The following is a 17,069-nucleotide window of genomic DNA, read 5'->3' as shown; positions in this document are numbered from 1 at the left end:
GCATTATCTGCAGGAGGCCCCGGCGCATGAATCTGTGCAGCGGGAACGACCTCGGACCACCAGGGGCCGAGAAAACCACATTCTCATGGGTCCGGACACACAGGGTCAGGGAAAAATCCATTATATATCTGATGATATCACGGGTGTCATTACAGATAGCGCGATAAATCAAAGTGCATTATCTGCAGGAGGCCCTGGCGCATGAATCTGTGCAGCGGGAACGACCTCGGACCACCAGGGGCCGAGAAAACTACCGTCTCATGGGGCCGGACACTCAGGGTCAGGGAAAATCCAATATATATCTGGTGATATCTCGGGAGCTATTAGAGATAGCGCAATAAACCAAAGTGAATTATCTGCAGGAGGCCCTGGCGCATGAATTTGTGCGGCGGCAACGATGTCGGACCACCAGGGGCCGAGAAAACCACAGTCTCATGGGGCCGGACACTCAGGGTCAGGGAAAAATCCAATATATATCTGGTGATATCTCGGGTGCTATTAGAGATAGCGCAATAAATCAAAGTGCATTATCTGCAGGAGGCCCCGGCGCATGAATCTGTGCAGAGGGATCGAACTCGGAACACCAGCGGCCGAGAAAATTACAGATTTTCGGTATCCGCCACCCAATTTCATGTAAAAATCCAGCATATATCTGGTGATATCTCGGGTTGTATTACAGATAGCGCGATAAATCAAAGTGCATTGTCTGCAGGAGGCCCTGGAGCATGAATCTGGGCAGCGGGATCGACCTCGGACCACCAGGGGCCGAGAAAACCACAGTCTCATGGGGCCGGTCACTCAGGGTCAGGGAAAAATCCAATATATATCTGGTGATATCTCGGGTGCTATTAGAGAAAGCGCAATAAACCAAAGTGAATTATCTGCAGGAGGCCCTGGCGCATGAATCTGTGCAGCGGCAACGATGTCGGACCACCAGGGGCCGAGAAAACCACAGTCTCATGGGCCGGACACTCAGGATCAGGGAAAAATCCAATATATATCCGGTGATATCTCGGGTGCTATTACAGACACCCCAATAAATCAAAGGGCATTATCTGTTGGAGGCCCTGGGTCATGAATCTGTGCAGCGGGAACGACCTCGGACCACCAGGGGCCGAGAAAACCACCGTCTCATGGGGCCGGACACTCAGGGTCATGGAAAAATCCAATATGTATCTGGTGATATCTCGGGTGCTATTAGAGATAGCGCAATAAACCAAAGTGAATTATCTGCAGGAGGCCCTGGCGCATGAATCTGTGCAGCGGCAACGATGTCGGACCACCAGGGGCCGAGAAAACCACAGTCTCATGGGGCCGGTCACTCAGGGTCAGGGAAAAGTCCATTATATATCTGGTGATATCTCGGGTGTCATTAGAGATAGCTCGATGAATCAAAGTGCATTGTCTGCGGGAGGGCCTGTAGCATGAATCGGTGCAGCGGCAACGACCTAGGACAACCAGGGGCCGAGAAAACCACCGTCTCATGGGGCCGAACACTCAGGGTCGGGGACAAATCCAATATATATCTGGTGATATGTCGGGTGCTATTAGAGATAGCGCAATAAACCAAAGTGAATTGTCTGCAGGAGGCCCTGGCTCATGAATCTGTGCAGCAGGAACGACCTCGGACCACCAGGGGCCGAGTAAACCACAGTCACATGGGGCCGGACACTCAGGGTCAGGGGAATATCCAATATATATCTAGTGATATCTCGGGTGCTATTAGAGATAGCGCAATAAACCAAATTGAATTATCTGCAGGAGGCCCTGGCGCATGAATCTGTGCAGCGGTGACGACCTCGGACCACCAGGAGCCGAGAAAACCACCGTCTCATGGGGCCGGACACTCAGTGTCAGGGAGAAATCCAATATATATCTGGTGATATCTCGGGTGCTATTAGAGATAGCGCGATAAATCAAAGTGAATTATCTGCAGGAGGCCCTGGCGCATGAATCTGTGCAGCGGGAACGACCTCGGAACACCAGGGTCCGAGAAATCCACCATCTCGTGGGGCCGGACACTCAGGGTCAGGGAAAAATCCAATATATATCTGGCGATATCTCGGGTTCTATTACAGATAGCGCCATAAATCAAAGAGCATTGTCTGCAGGAGGCCCTGGCGCATGAATCTGTGCAGCAGCAACGACGTCGGACCACCAGGGGCCAAAAAAATTACAGATTTTCGGTATCCGTCACCCAAGGTCATGAAAAATCCAGCATATACCTGGTGATATCTCGGGTGCTATTAGAGATAGCGCAATAATACAAAGTGAATTATCTGCAGGAGGACCTGGCGCATGAATCTGTGCGGTGGGAACGACCTCGGACCACCAGGGGCGAGAAAACCACCGTTCCTATTGGGCCGGACACTCAGGGTCAGGGGAAAATCCAATATATATCTGGTGATATCTCGGGTGCTATTAGAGATAGCGCAATAAATCAAAGTGCATTATCTGCAGGAGGCCCTGGCGCATGAATCTGTGCAGCGGGAACGACCTCGGACCACCAGTGGCCGAGAAAACCACCGTCTCATGGTGCCGGACACTGAGGGTCAGGGAAAATCCAATATATATCTGGTGATATCTCGGGTGCTATTACAGATAGCGCAATAAATCAAAGTGCATTGTCTGTAGGAGACTCTGGCGCATGAATCTGGGCAGCGGGAACGACCTCGGACCACCAGGGGCCGAGAAAACTACCGTCTCATGGGGCCGGGCGTTCAGGGTCAGGGAAAAATCCAATATATATCTGGTGATATCTCGGGTGCTATTAGAGATAGCGCAATAAACCAAAGTACATTGTCCGTAGGAGGCCCTTGCGCATGAATCTGGGCAGCGGGAACGACCTCGGACCACCAGGGGCCGAGAAAACCACCGTCACATGGGGCCGGACACTCTGGGTCAGGGGAAAATCCAATATATATCTGGTGATATCTCGGGTGCTATTACAGATAGCGCAATAAATCAAAATGCATTGTCTGTAGGAGGCTCTGGCGCATGAATCTGTGCAGCGGGAACGACCCCGGACCACCAGGGGCCGAGAAAATCACTGTCTCATGGGGCCGGACACTCAGGGTCAGGGTAAAGTCCAATATATATCTGGTGATATCTCGGGTGCTATTAGACATAGCGCAATAAATCAAAGTGCATTGTCCGTAGGAGGCCCTTGCGCATGAATCTGGGCAGCGGGAACGACCTCGGACCACCAGGGGCCGAGAAAACCACAGTCTCATGGGGCCGGACACTCAGGGTCAGGGGAAAATCCATTATATATCTGGTGATATCTCGGGTGCTATTAGACATAGCGCAAAAAACCAGAGTGAATTATCTGCAGGAGGCCCTGGCGCATGAATCTGTGCAGCGGGAACGACCTCGGACCACCAGGGGCCGAGAAAACCACCGTCTCATGGGGCCGGACACTGAGGGTCAGGGGAAATCCAATGTATATCTGGTGATATCTCGGGTGCTATTAGAGGTAGCGCAATAAATCAAAGTGCATTGTCCGTAGGAGGCCCTTGCGCATGAATCCGTGCAGCGGCAACGACCTCGGACCACCAGGGGCCGAGAAAACCACCGTCTCATGGGGTCGAACTGTCAGGGTCAGGGAAAAATCCAATATATATCTGGTGATATCTCGGGTGCTATTATAGATAGCGCAATAAATCAAAGTGCATTGTCTGTAGGAGGCCCTGGCGCATGAATCTGTGCAGCGGGATCGACCTCGGACCACCAGGGGTCGAGAAAACCACCGTCTCATGGGGCCGGACACTCAGGGTCAGGGAAAAATCCAATATATATTTGGTGATATCTCGGGTGCTATTAGAGATAGCGCAATAAATCAATGTGCATTTTCTGCAGGAGGCCCTGGCGCATGAATCTGTGCAGCGGGAACGACTTCGGACCACCAGGGGCCGAGAAAACTACCGTCTCATGGGGCCGGACACTCAGGGTCAGGGAAAAATCCAACATATATCTGGTGATATCTCGGGTGCTATTAGAGATAATGCAATACACCAAAGTGAATTATCTGCAGGAGGCCCTGGCGCATGAACCTGTGCAGCGGGAACGACCTCGGACCACCAGGGGCCGAGAAAACCACCGTCTCATTGGACCGGACACTCAGGGTCAGGGGAAAATCCAATATATATCTGGTGATATCTCGGGTGCTATTAGAGATAGCGGAATAAATCAAAGTGCATTGTCTGTAGGAGACACTGGCGAATGAATCTGTGCAGCAGGATCGACCTCGGCCCACCAGGGGCCGAGAAAATTGCAGATATTCGGAATCCGTCATCTAAGGTCATGTAAAAATCCAGCATATATCTGGCGATATCTCGGGTGCTATTATAGATAGCGCAATAAATCAAAGTGCATTGTCTGTAGGAGGCCCTGGCGCATGAATCTGTGAAGCGGGATCGACCTCGGACCACCAGGGGCCGAGAAAATCACCGTCTCATGAGGCCGGACTGTCAGGGTCAGGGAAAAATCCAATATATATCTGTTGATATCTCGGGTGCTCTTACAGATAGCGCACTAAACCAAAGTGCATTGTCTGTAGGAGGCCCTGGCGCATGAATCTGTGCAGCGGGATTGACCTCGGATCACCAGGCGCCGAGAAATCCATCGATACATGTGGTCGGACACTCAGGGTCAGCGATAAATCCAATATATATCTGGTGATATCTCGGGTGCTATTACAGATAGCGCATTAAACCAGAGTACATTGTCTGTAGGAGGCCCTGGCGCATGAATCCGTGCAGCGGCAACGATCTCGGACCACCAGGGGCCGAGAAAACCACCGTCTCATGGGGTCGGACAGTCAGGGTCAGGGAAAAATCCAATATATACCTGGTGATATCTCGGGAGCTATTACAGATAGCGCATTAAATCTAAGTGCATTGTCTGTAGGAGGCCCTGGCGCATGAATCGGTGCAGCGGGGTCGACCTCGGACCACCAGGGGCCGAGAAAACCACCGTCACATGGGGCCGGACTGTCAGGGTCAGGGAAAAATCCAATATATATCTGGTGATATCTCGGGAGCTATTACAGATAGCGCATTAAATCTAAGTGCATTGTCTGTAGGAGGCCCTGGCGCATGAATCGGTGCAGCGGGGTCGACCTCGGACCACCAGGGGCCGAGAAAACCACCGTCACATGGGGCCGGACTGTCAGGGTCAGGGAAAAATCCAATATAAATCTGGTGATATCTCGGGTGCTATTACAGATAGCGCAATAAATCAAAGTGCATTGTCTGCAGGAGGCCCTGGCGCATGAATCTGTGCAGCGGGAACGACCTCGGACCACCAGGGGCCGAGAAAACCACCGTCTCATGGGGTCGAACTGTCAGGGTCAGGGAAAAATCCAATATATATCTGGTGATTTCTCGGGTGCTATTATAGATAGCGCAATAAATCAAAGTGCATTGTCTGTAGGAGGCCCTGGCGCATGAATCTGTGCAGCGGGATCGACCTCGGACCACCAGGGGTCGAGAAAACCACCGTCTCATGGGGCCGGACACTCAGGGTCAGGGAAAAATCCAATATATATTTGGTGATATCTCGGGTGCTATTAGAGATAGCGCAATAAATCAATGTGCATTTTCTGCAGGAGGCCCTGGCGCATGAATCTGGGCAGCGGGAACGACTTCGGACCACCAGGGGCCGAGAAAACTACCGTCTCATGGGGCCGGACACTCAGGGTCAGGGAAAAATCCAACATATATCTGGTGATATCTCGGGTGCTAATAGAGATAGCGCAATATACCAAAGTGAATTATCTGCAGGGTGCCCTGGCGCATGAATCTGTGCAGCGGGATCGACCTCGGACTACGAGGGACCGGGAAAACCATCGACACATGGGGCCGGACACTCAGGGTCAGGGAAAAATCCAATATATATCTGGTGATATCTCGGGTGCTATTACAGATAGCGCAATAAATCAAAGTGCATTGTCTGCAGGAGGCCCTAGCGCATGAATCTGTGCAGCGGGATCGACCTCGGACCACGAGGGACCGAGAATACCATCGACACATGGGGCCGGACTGTCAGGGTCAAGGAAAAATCCAATATATATATGGTGATATCTCGGGTGCTATTACAGATAGCGCAATAAATCAAAGTGCATTGTCTGCAGGAGGCCCTAGAGCATGCATCTGTGCAGCGGGAACGACCTCGGACCACCAGGGGCCGAGAAAACTACAGTCTCATGGGGTCAGACACTCAGGGTCAGGGAAAATTCCAATATATATCTGGTGATATCTCGGGTGCTATTACAGATGGAGCAATAAATCAAAGTGCATTGTCTCTAGGAGGCCCTGGCGCATGAATCTGTGCCGCGGGATCGACCTCGCACCACCAGGGTCCGAGAAAATCACCGTCTCATGGGGCCGGACTGTCAGGGTCAGGGAAAAATCCAATATATATCTGGTGATATCTCGGGTGCTATTATAGATAGCGCAATAAATCAAAATGCATTGTCTGTAGGAGGCCCTAGCGCATGAATCTGTGCAGCGGGATCGACCTCGGACCACGAGGGACCGAGAATACCATCGACACATGGGGCCGGACTGTCAGGGTCAAGGAAAAATCCAATATATATCTGGTGATATCTCGGGTGCTATTACAGATAGCGCAATAAATCAAAATGCATTGTCTGTAGGAGGCCCTAGCGCATGAATCTGTGCAGCGGGAACGACCTCGGACCACCAGGGGCCGAGAAAACTACAGTCTCATGGGGTCAGACACTCAGGGTCAGGGAAAATTCCAATATATATCTGGTGATATCTCGGGTGCTATTACAGATGGAGCAATAAATCAAAGTGCATTGTCTGTAGGAGGCCCTGGCGCATGTATCTGTGCAGCGGGATCGACCTCGCACCACCAGGGTCCGAGAAAATCACCGTCTCATGGGGCCGGACTGTCAGGGTCAGGGAAAAATCCAATATATATCTGGTGATATCTCGGGTGCTATTATAGATAGCGCAATAAATCAAAATGCATTGTCTGTAGGAGGCCCTGGCGCATGAATCTGTGCAGCGGGTTCTACCTCGGACCACCAGGGGCCGAGAAAATCACCGTCTCATGGGGCCGGACAGTCAGGGGCAAGGAAAAATCCAATATATATCTGGTGATATCTCGCGTGCTATTACAGATAGCGCAATAAATCAAAGTGCATTGTCTGCAGGAGGCCCTAGCGCATGAATCTGTGCAGCGGGAACGACCTCGGACCACCAGGGGCCGAGAAAACTACAGTCTCATGGGGTCAGACACTCAGGGTCAGGGAAAATTCCAATATATATCTGGTGATATCTCGGGTGCTATTACAGATGGAGCAATAAATCAAAGTGCATTGTCTGTAGGAGGCCCTGGCGCATGTATCTGTGCAGCGGGATCGACCTCGCACCACCAGGGTCCGAGAAAATCACCGTCTCATGGGGCCGGACTGTCAGGGTCAGGGAAAAATCCAATATATATCTGGTGATATCTCGGGTGCTATTATAGATAGCGCAATAAATCAAAATGCATTGTCTGTAGGAGGCCCTGGCGCATGAATCTGTGCAGCGGGATCTACCTCGGACCACCAGGGGCCGAGAAAATCACCGTCTCATGGGGCCGGACAGTCAGGGGCAAGGAAAAATCCAATATATATCCGGTGATATCTCGGGTGCTATTAGGGATAGCGAAATAAATCAAAGTGCATTGCCTGCAGGAGGCCCTAGCGCATGAATCTGTGCAGCGGGAACGACCTCGGACCACCAGGGGCCGAGAAAACCACCGTCTCATGAGGTCGGACACTCAGGGTCAGCGAAAAATCCAATATATATCTGGTGATATCTCGGATGCTATTACAGATAACGCAATAAATCAAAGTGCATTCTCTGTAGGAGGTACTGGCGAATGAATCTGTGCAGCAGGAACGACCTCCGACCACTTGGGGCCCAGGAAATTACAGATATTCGGAATCCGTCGCCCAAGGTCATGTAAAAATCCAGCATACATCTGGTGATATCTCGGGTGCTATTAGATATAGCGCATTAAACCAAAGTACATTGTCTGTAGGAGGCCCTGGCGCATGAATCTTTGCAGCGGGAACGACCTCGGATAACCAGGGGCCGAGAAAACTATCGTCTCATGGGGCCGGACGTTCAGGGTCAGGGAAAAATCTAATGTATATCTGGTGATATCTCGGGTGCTATTAGAGATAGCGCAATAAATCAAAGTGAGTTATCTGCAGGGGGCCCTGGCGCATGAATCTGAGCAGCGGAATGGACCACTGACCACGAGAGACCGAGAAAACCATCGACACATGGGGCCGGACTGTCAGGGGCAAGGAAAAATCCAATATATATCCGGTGATATCTCGGGTGCTATTAGGGATAGCGAAATAAATCAAAGTGCATTGTCTGCAGGAGGCCCTAGCGCATGAATCTGTGCAGCGGGAACGACCTCGGACCACCAGGGGCCGAGAAAACCACCGTCTCATGAGGTCGGACACTCAGGGTCAGCGAAAAATCCAATATATATCTGGTGATATCTCGGGTGCTATTAGAGATAGCGCAATAAATCAAAGTGAATTATCTGCAGGGTGCCCTGGCGCATGAATCTGTGTAGCGGGATCGACCTCGGACTACGAGGGACCGAGAAAACCATCGACACATGGGGCCGGACACTCAGGGTCAGGGAAAAATCCAATATATATCTGGTGATATCTCGGGTGCTATTAGAGATAGCGCAATAAATCAAAGTGAATTATCTGCAGAGGGCCCTGACGCATGAATCTGTGCAGCGGGATCGACCTCGGACCACGAGGGACCGAGAAAACCATCGACACATGGGGCCGGACTGTCAGGGTCAAGGAAAAATCCAATATATATCTGGTGATATCTCGGGTGCTGTTACAGATAGCGCAATAAATCAAAGTGCATTGTCTGCAGGAGGCCCTAGCGCATGAATCTGTGCAGCGGGAACAACCTCGGACCACCAGGGGCCGAGAAAACTACAGTCTCATGGGGTCAGACACTCAGGGTCAGGGAAAATTCCAATATATATCTGGTGATATCTCGGGTGCTATTACAGATGGAGCAATAAATCAAAGTGCATTGTCTGTAGGAGGCCCTGGCGCATGTATCTGTGCAGCGGGATCGACCTCGCACCACCAGGGTCCGAGAAAATCACCGTCTCATGGGGCCGGACTGTCAGGGTCAGGGAAAAATCCAATATATATCTGGTGATATCTCGGGTGCTATTAGAGACAGCGCGATAAATCAAAGTGCATTGTCTGCGGGAGGCTCTGTCGCATGAATCTGTGCAATGGCAACGAGCTCGGACCACCAGGGGCCGAGAAAACCACCGACACATGGGGCCGGACAGTCAGGGTCAGGGAAAAATCCAGTATATATCTGGTGTTATCTCGGGTGCTATTAGAGATAGCGCAATAAACCAAAGTGCATTGTCTGTAGGAGGCCCTGTCGCATGAATATGTGCAGCGGGAACGACCTCGCACTACGAGGGACCGAGGAAACCATCGACACATGGGGCCGGACACTCAGGGTCAGGGAAAAATTCAATATATATGTGGTGATGTCTCGGGTGCTATTAGAGATAGCGCAATAAATCAAAGTGAATTATCTGCAGGGGGCCCTGGCGCATGAATCTGTGCAGCGGGAACGACCTCGGACCACCAGGGGCCGAGAAAACCACCGTCTCATGGGGTCGGTCACTCACGGTCATGGAAAAATCCAATATAAATCTGGTGACACCTCGGGTGCTATTAGAGATAGCGCAATCAATCAAAGTGCACTGTCTGCAGGAGGCCCTAGCGCATGAATCTGTGCAGCGGGAACGGCCTCGGACAACCAGGGGCCGAGAAAACCACCGTCTCATGGGGTCGGACACTCAGGGTCAGCGAGAATTCCAATATATATCTGGTGATATCTTGGCTGCTATTAGAGATAGCGCAATAAACCAAAGTGCATTGTCTGCAGGAGGCCCTGGCGCATGAATCTGTGCAGCGGGATCGACTTCGGACTGCGAGGGACCGAGAAAACCATCGACACATGGGGTTGGACACTCAGGGTCAGGGACAAATCCAATATATATCTGGTGATATCTCGGCTGCTATTAGAGATAGAACAATAAATCAAAGTCCATTGTCTGCAGGAGGCGCTAGCGCATGAATCTGTGCAGCGAGATCGACCTCGGACCACCAGGGGTCGAGAAAACCACCGAAACATGGGGCCGGGCACTCAGTGTTTGGGAAAAATCCAATATATATCTGGTGATATCTCGGGTGCTATTACAGATAACGCAATAAATCAAAGTGCATTCTCTGTAGGAGGTACTGGCGAATGAATCTGTGCAGCAGGAACGACCTCGGACGACTTGGGGCCGAGGAAATTACAGATATTCGGAATCCGTCGCCCAAGGTCATGTAAAAATCCAGCATACATCTGGTGATATCTCGGGTGCTATTAGATATAGCGCATTAAACCAAAGTACATTGTCTGTAGGAGGCCCTCGCGCATGAATCTGTGCAGCGGGAACGACCTCGGATAACCAGGGGCCGAGAAAACTATCGTCTCATGGGGCCGGACGTTCAGGGTCAGGGAAAAATCTAATGTATATCTGGTGATATCTCGGGTGCTATTAGAGATAGCGCAATAAATCAAAGTGAGTTATCTGCAGGGGGCCCTGGCGCATGAATCTGAGCAGCGGGATGGACCACTGACCACGAGGGACCGAGAAAACCATCGACACATGGGGCCGGACTGTCAGGGGCAAGGAAAAATCCAATATATATCCGGTGATATCTCGGGTGCTACTAGGGATAGCGAAATAAATCAAAGAGCATTGTCTGCAGGGGGCCCTGACGCATGAATCTGTGCAGCGGGATCGACCGCGGACCACGAGGGACCGAGAAAACCATCGACACATGGGGCCGGACTGTCAGGGTCAAGGAAAAATCCAATATATATCTGGTGATATCTCGGGTGCTATTACAGATAGCGCAATAAATCAAAGTGCATTGTCTGCAGGAGGCCCTAGCGCATGAATCTGTGCAGCGGGATCGACCTCGGACCACGAGGGACCGAGAATACCATCGACACATGGGGCCGGACTGTCAGGGTCAAGGAAAAATCCAATATATATATGGTGATATCTCGGGTGCTATTACAGATAGCGCAATAAATCAAAGTGCATTGTCTGCAGGAGGCCCTAGCGCATGAATCTGTGCAGCGGGATCGACCTCAGACCACGAGGCACCGAGAATACCATCGACACATGGGGCCGGACTGTCAGGGTCAAGGAAAAATCCAATATATATATGGTGATATCTCGGGTGCTATTACAGATAGCGCAATAAATCAAAGTGCATTGTCTGCAGGAGGCCCTAGCGCATGAATCTGTGCAGCGGGAACGACCTCGGACCACCAGGGGCCGAGAAAACTACAGTCTCATGGGGTCAGACACTCAGGGTCAGGGAAAATTCCAATATATATCTGGTGATATCTCGGGTGCTATTACAGATGGAGCAATAAATCAAAGTGCATTGTCTGTAGGAGGCCCTGGCGCATGAATCTGTGCAGCGGGATCGACCTCGCACCACCAGGGTCCGAGAAAATCACCGTCTCATGGGGCCGGACTGTCAGGGTCAGGGAAAAATCCAATATATATCTGGTGATATCTCGGGTGCTATTATAGATAGCGCAATAAATCAAAATGCATTGTCTGTAGGAGGCCCTAGCGCATGAATCTGTGCAGCGGGATCGACCTCGGACCACGAGGGACCGAGAATACCATCGACACATGGGGCCGGACTGTCAGGGTCAAGGAAAAATCCAATATATATCTGGTGATATCTCGGGTTCTATTACAGATAGCGCAATAAATCAAAGTGCATTGTCTGCAGGAGGCCCTAGCGCATGAATCGGTGAGGCGGGAACGACCTCGGACCACCAGGGGCCGAGAAAACTACAGTCTCATGGGGTCAGACACTCAGGGTCAGGGAAAATTCCAATACATATCTGGTGATATCTCGGGTGCTATTACAGATGGAGCAATAAATCAAAGTGCATTGTCTGTAGGAGGCCCTGGCGCATGAATCTGTGCAGCGGGATCGACCTCGCACCACCAGGGTCCGACAAAATCACCGTCTCATGGGGCCGGACTGTCAGGGTCAGGGAAAAATCCAATATATATCTGGTGATATCTCGGGTGCTATTATAGATAGCGCAATAAATCAAAATGCATTGTCTGTAGGAGGCCCTAGCGCATGAATCTGTGCAGCGGGATCGACCTCGGACCACGAGGGACCGAGAATACCATCGACACATGGGGCCGGACTGTCAGGGTCAAGGAAAAATCCAATACATATCTGGTGATATCTCGCGTGCTATTACAGATAGCGCAATAAATCAAAGTGCATTGTCTGCAGGAGGCCCTAGCGCATGAATCTGTGCAGCGGGAACGACCTCGGACCACCAGGGGCCGAGAAAACTGCAGTCTCATGGGGTCAGACACTCAGGGTCAGGGAAAATTCCAATATATATCTGGTGATATCTCGGGTGCTATTACAGATGGAGCAATAAATCAAAGTGCATTGTCTGTAGGAGGCCCTGGCGCATGTATCTGTGCAGCGGGATCGACCTCGCACCACGAGGGTCCGAGAAAATCACCGTCTCATGGGGCCGGACTGTCAGGGTCAGGGAAAAATCCAATATATATCTGGTGATATCTCGGGTGCTATTATAGATAGCGCAATAAATCAAAATGCATTGTCTGTAGGAGGCCCTGGCGCATGAATCTGTGCAGCGGGATCTACCTCGGACCACCAGGGGCCGAGAAAATCACCGTCTCATGGGGCCGGACAGTCAGGGTCAGGGTAAAATCCAGTATATATCTGGTGTTATCTCGGGTGCTATTAGAGATAGCGCAATAAACCAAAGTGCATTGTCTGTAGGAGGCCCTGGCGCATGAATATGTGCAGCGGGAACGACCTCGGACTACGAGGGACCGAGAACACCATCGACACATGGGGCCGGACACTCAGGGTCAAGGAAAAATTCAATATATATCTGGTGATGTCTCGGGTGCTATTAGAGATAGCGCAATAAATCAAAGTGAATTATCTGCAGGGGGCCCTGGCGCATGAATCTGTGCAGCGGGAAAGACCTCGGACCACCAGGGGCCGAGAAAACCACCGTCTCATGGGGTCGGTCACTCACGGTCATGGAAAAATCCAATATAAATCTGGTGATACCTCGGGTGCTATTAGAGATAGCGCAATCAATCAAAGTGCACTGTCTGCAGGAGGCCCTAGCGCTTGAATCTGTGCAGCGGGAACGACCTCGGACAACCAGGGGCCGAGAAAACCACCGTCTCATGGGGTCGGACACTCAGGGTCAGCGAAAAATCCAATATATATCTGGTGATATCTTGGCTGCTATTAGAGATAGCGCAATAAACCAAAGTGCATTGTCTGCAGGAGGCCCTGGCGCATGAATCTGTACAGCGGGATCGACCTCGGACTACGAGGGACCGAGAAAACCATCAACACATGGGGCCGGACACTCAGGGTCAGGGACAAATCCAATATATATCTGGTGATATCTCGGCTGCTATTAGAGATAGAACAATAAATCAAAGTCCATTGTCTGCAGGAGGCGCTAGCGCATGAATCTGTGCAGCGGGACCGACCTCGGACCACCAGGGGTCGAGAAAACCACCGAAACATGGGGCCGGGCACTCAGTGTCTGGGAAAAATCCAATATATATCTGGTGATATCTCGGATGCTATTACAGATAACGCAATAAATCAAAGTGCATTCTCTGTAGGAGGTACTGGCGAATGAATCTGTGCAGCAGGAACGACCTCGGACCACTTGGGGCCGAGGAAATTACAGATATTCGGAATCCGTCGCCCAAGGTCATGTAAAAATCCAGCATACATCTGGTGATATCTCGGGTGCTATTAGATATAGCGCATTAAACCAAAGTACATTGTCTGCAGGAGGCCCTGGCGCATGAATCTGTGCAGCGGGATCGACTTCGGACTGCGAGGGACCGAGAAAACCATCGACACATGGGGCCGGACACTCAGGGTCAGGGACAAATCCAATATATATCTGGTGATATCTCGGCTGCTATTAGAGATAGAACAATAAATCAAAGTCCATTGTCTGCAGGAGGCGCTAGCGCATGAATCTGTGCAGCGGGAACGACCTCGGACCACCAGGGGCCGCGAAAACCACCGTCTCATGAGGTCGGACACTCAGGGTCAGCGAAAAATCCAATATATATCTGGTGATATCTCGGGTGCTATTAGAGATAGCGCAATAAATCAAAGTGAATTATCTGCAGGGGGCCCTGACGCATGAATCTGTGCAGCGGGATCGACCTCGGACCACGAGGGACCGAGAAAACCATCGACACATGGGGCCGGACTGTCAGGGTCAAGGAAAAATCCAATATATATCTGGTGATATCTCGGGTGCTGCTACAGATAGCGCAATAAATCAAAGTGCATTGTCTGTAGGAGGCCCTGGCGCATGAATCTGTGCAGCGGGATCGACCTCGCACCACCAGGGTCCGAGTAAATCACCGTCTCATGGGGCCGGACTGTCAGGGTCAGGGAAAAATCCAATATATATCTGGTGATATCTCGGGTGCTATTAAAGATAGCGCAATAAATCAAAATGCATTGTCTGTAGGAGGCCCTAGCGCATGAATCTGTGTAGCGGGATCGACCTCGGACCACGAGGGACCGAGAATACCATCGACACATGGGGCCGGACTGTCAGGGTCAAGGAAAAATCCCATATATATGTGGTGATATCTCGGGTGGTATTACAGATAGCGCAATAAATCAAAGTGCATTGTCTGCAGGAGGCCCTAGCGCATGAATCTGTGCAGCGGGAACGACCTCGGACCACCAGGGGCCGAGAAAACTACAGTCTCATGGGGTCAGACACTCAGGGTCAGGGAAAATTCCAATATATATCTGGTGATATCTCGGGTGCTATTACAGATGGAGCAATAAATCAAAGTGCATTGTCTGTAGGAGGCCCTGGCGCATGTATCTGTGCAGCGGGATCGACCTCGCACCACCAGGTTCCGAGAAAATCACCGTCTCATGGGGCCGGTCTGTCAGGGTCAGGGAAAAATCCAATATATATCTGGTGATATCTCGGGTGCTATTATAGATAGCGCAATAAATCAAAATGCATTGTCTGTAGGAGGCCCTGGCGCATGAATCTGTGCAGCGGGATCTACCTCGGACCACCAGGGGCCGGGAAAATCACCGTCTAATGGGGCCGGACAGTCAGAGTCAGGGAAAAATCCAGTATATATCTGGTGTTATCTCGGGTGCTATTAGAGATAGCGCAATAAATCAAAGTGAATTATCTGCAGGGGGCCCTGGCGCATGAATCTGTGCAGCGGGAACGACCTCGGACCAGCAGGGGCCGAGAAAACCACCGTCTCATGGGGTCGGTCTCTCAGGGTCAAGGAAAAATGCAATATATATCTGGTGATATCTCGGGTGATATTACAGATAGCGCAATAAATCAAAGTGTATTGTCTGTAGGAGGTACTGGCGAATGAATCTGTGCAGCAGGAACGACCTCGGACCACCTGGGGCCGAGGAAATTACAGATATTCGGAATCCGTCGCCCAAGGTCATGTAAAAATCCAGCATACATCTGGCGATATCTTGGGTGCTATTAGATATAGCGCATTAAACCAAAGTACATTGTCTGCAGGAGGCCCTGGCGCATGAATCTGTGCAGCGGGAACGACCTCGGATAACCAGGGGCCGAGAAAACTATCATCTCATGGGGCCAGACGTTCAGGGTCAGGGAAAAATCTAATGTATATCTGGTGATATCTCGGGTGCTATTAGAGATAGCGGAATAAATCAAAGTGAGTTATCTGCAGGGGGCCCTGGCGCATGAATCTGAGCAGCGGGATGGACCACTGACCACGAGGGACCGAGAAAACCATCGACACATGGGGCCGGACTGTCAGGGGCAAGGAAAAATCCAATATATATCCGGTGATATCTCGGGTGCTATTACAGATAGCGCAATAAATCAAAGTGCATTGTCTGTAGGAGGTCCTGGCGCATGAATCTGTGCAATGGCAACGACCTCGGACCACCAGGGGCCGCGAAAACCACCGACACATGGGGCCGGACTGTCAGGGTCAGGGAAAAATCCAATATATATCTGGTGATATCTCGGGTTCTATTACAGATAGCGCAATAAACCAACGTGCATTGTCTGCAGGAGGAGCTGGCGCATGAATCTGTGCAGCGGGAACGTCCTCGGACCACCAGGAGCTGAGAAAACCACCGTCTCATTGGGCCGGACACTCAGGGTCAGGGGAAAATCCAATATATATCTGGTGATATCTCGGGTGCTATTAGAGACAGCGCGATAAATCAAAGTGCATTGTCTGCGGGAGGCTCTGTCGCATGAATCTGTGCAATGGCAACGAGCTCGGACCACCAGGGGCCGAGAAAACCACCGACACATGGGGCCGGACAGTCAGGGTCAGGGAAAAATCCAGTATATATCTGGTGTTATCTCGGGTGCTATTAGAGATAGCGCAATAAACCAAAGTGCATTGTCTGTAGGAGGCCCTGTCGCATGAATATGTGCAGCGGGAACGACCTCGGACTACGAGGGACCGAGAAAACCATCGACACATGGGGCCGGACACTCAGGGTCAGGGAAAAATTCAATATATATGTGGTGATGTCTCGGGTGCTATTAGAGATAGCGCAATAAATCAAAGTGAATTATCTGCAGGGGGCCCTGGCGCATGAATCTGTGCAGCGGGAACGACCTCGGACCACCAGGGGCCGAGAAAACCACCGTCTCATGGGGTCGGTCACTCACGGTCATGGAAAAATCCAATATAAATCTGGTGACACCTCGGGTGCTATTAGAGATAGCATAATCAATCAAAGTGCACTGTCTGCAGGAGGCCCTAGCGCATGAATCTGTGCAGCGGGAACGGCCTCGGACAACCAGGGGCCGAGAAAACCACCGTCTCATGGGGTCGGACAC

This window comes from Nomia melanderi, unplaced genomic scaffold (assembly GCF_051020985.1).
Source record: "Nomia melanderi isolate GNS246 unplaced genomic scaffold, iyNomMela1 scaffold0050, whole genome shotgun sequence".
NCBI lineage: Eukaryota > Metazoa > Arthropoda > Insecta > Hymenoptera > Halictidae > Nomia > Nomia melanderi.
The sequence above is the reverse complement of the archived record's forward strand: the minus strand, read 5'-3'. Positions refer to the sequence as shown.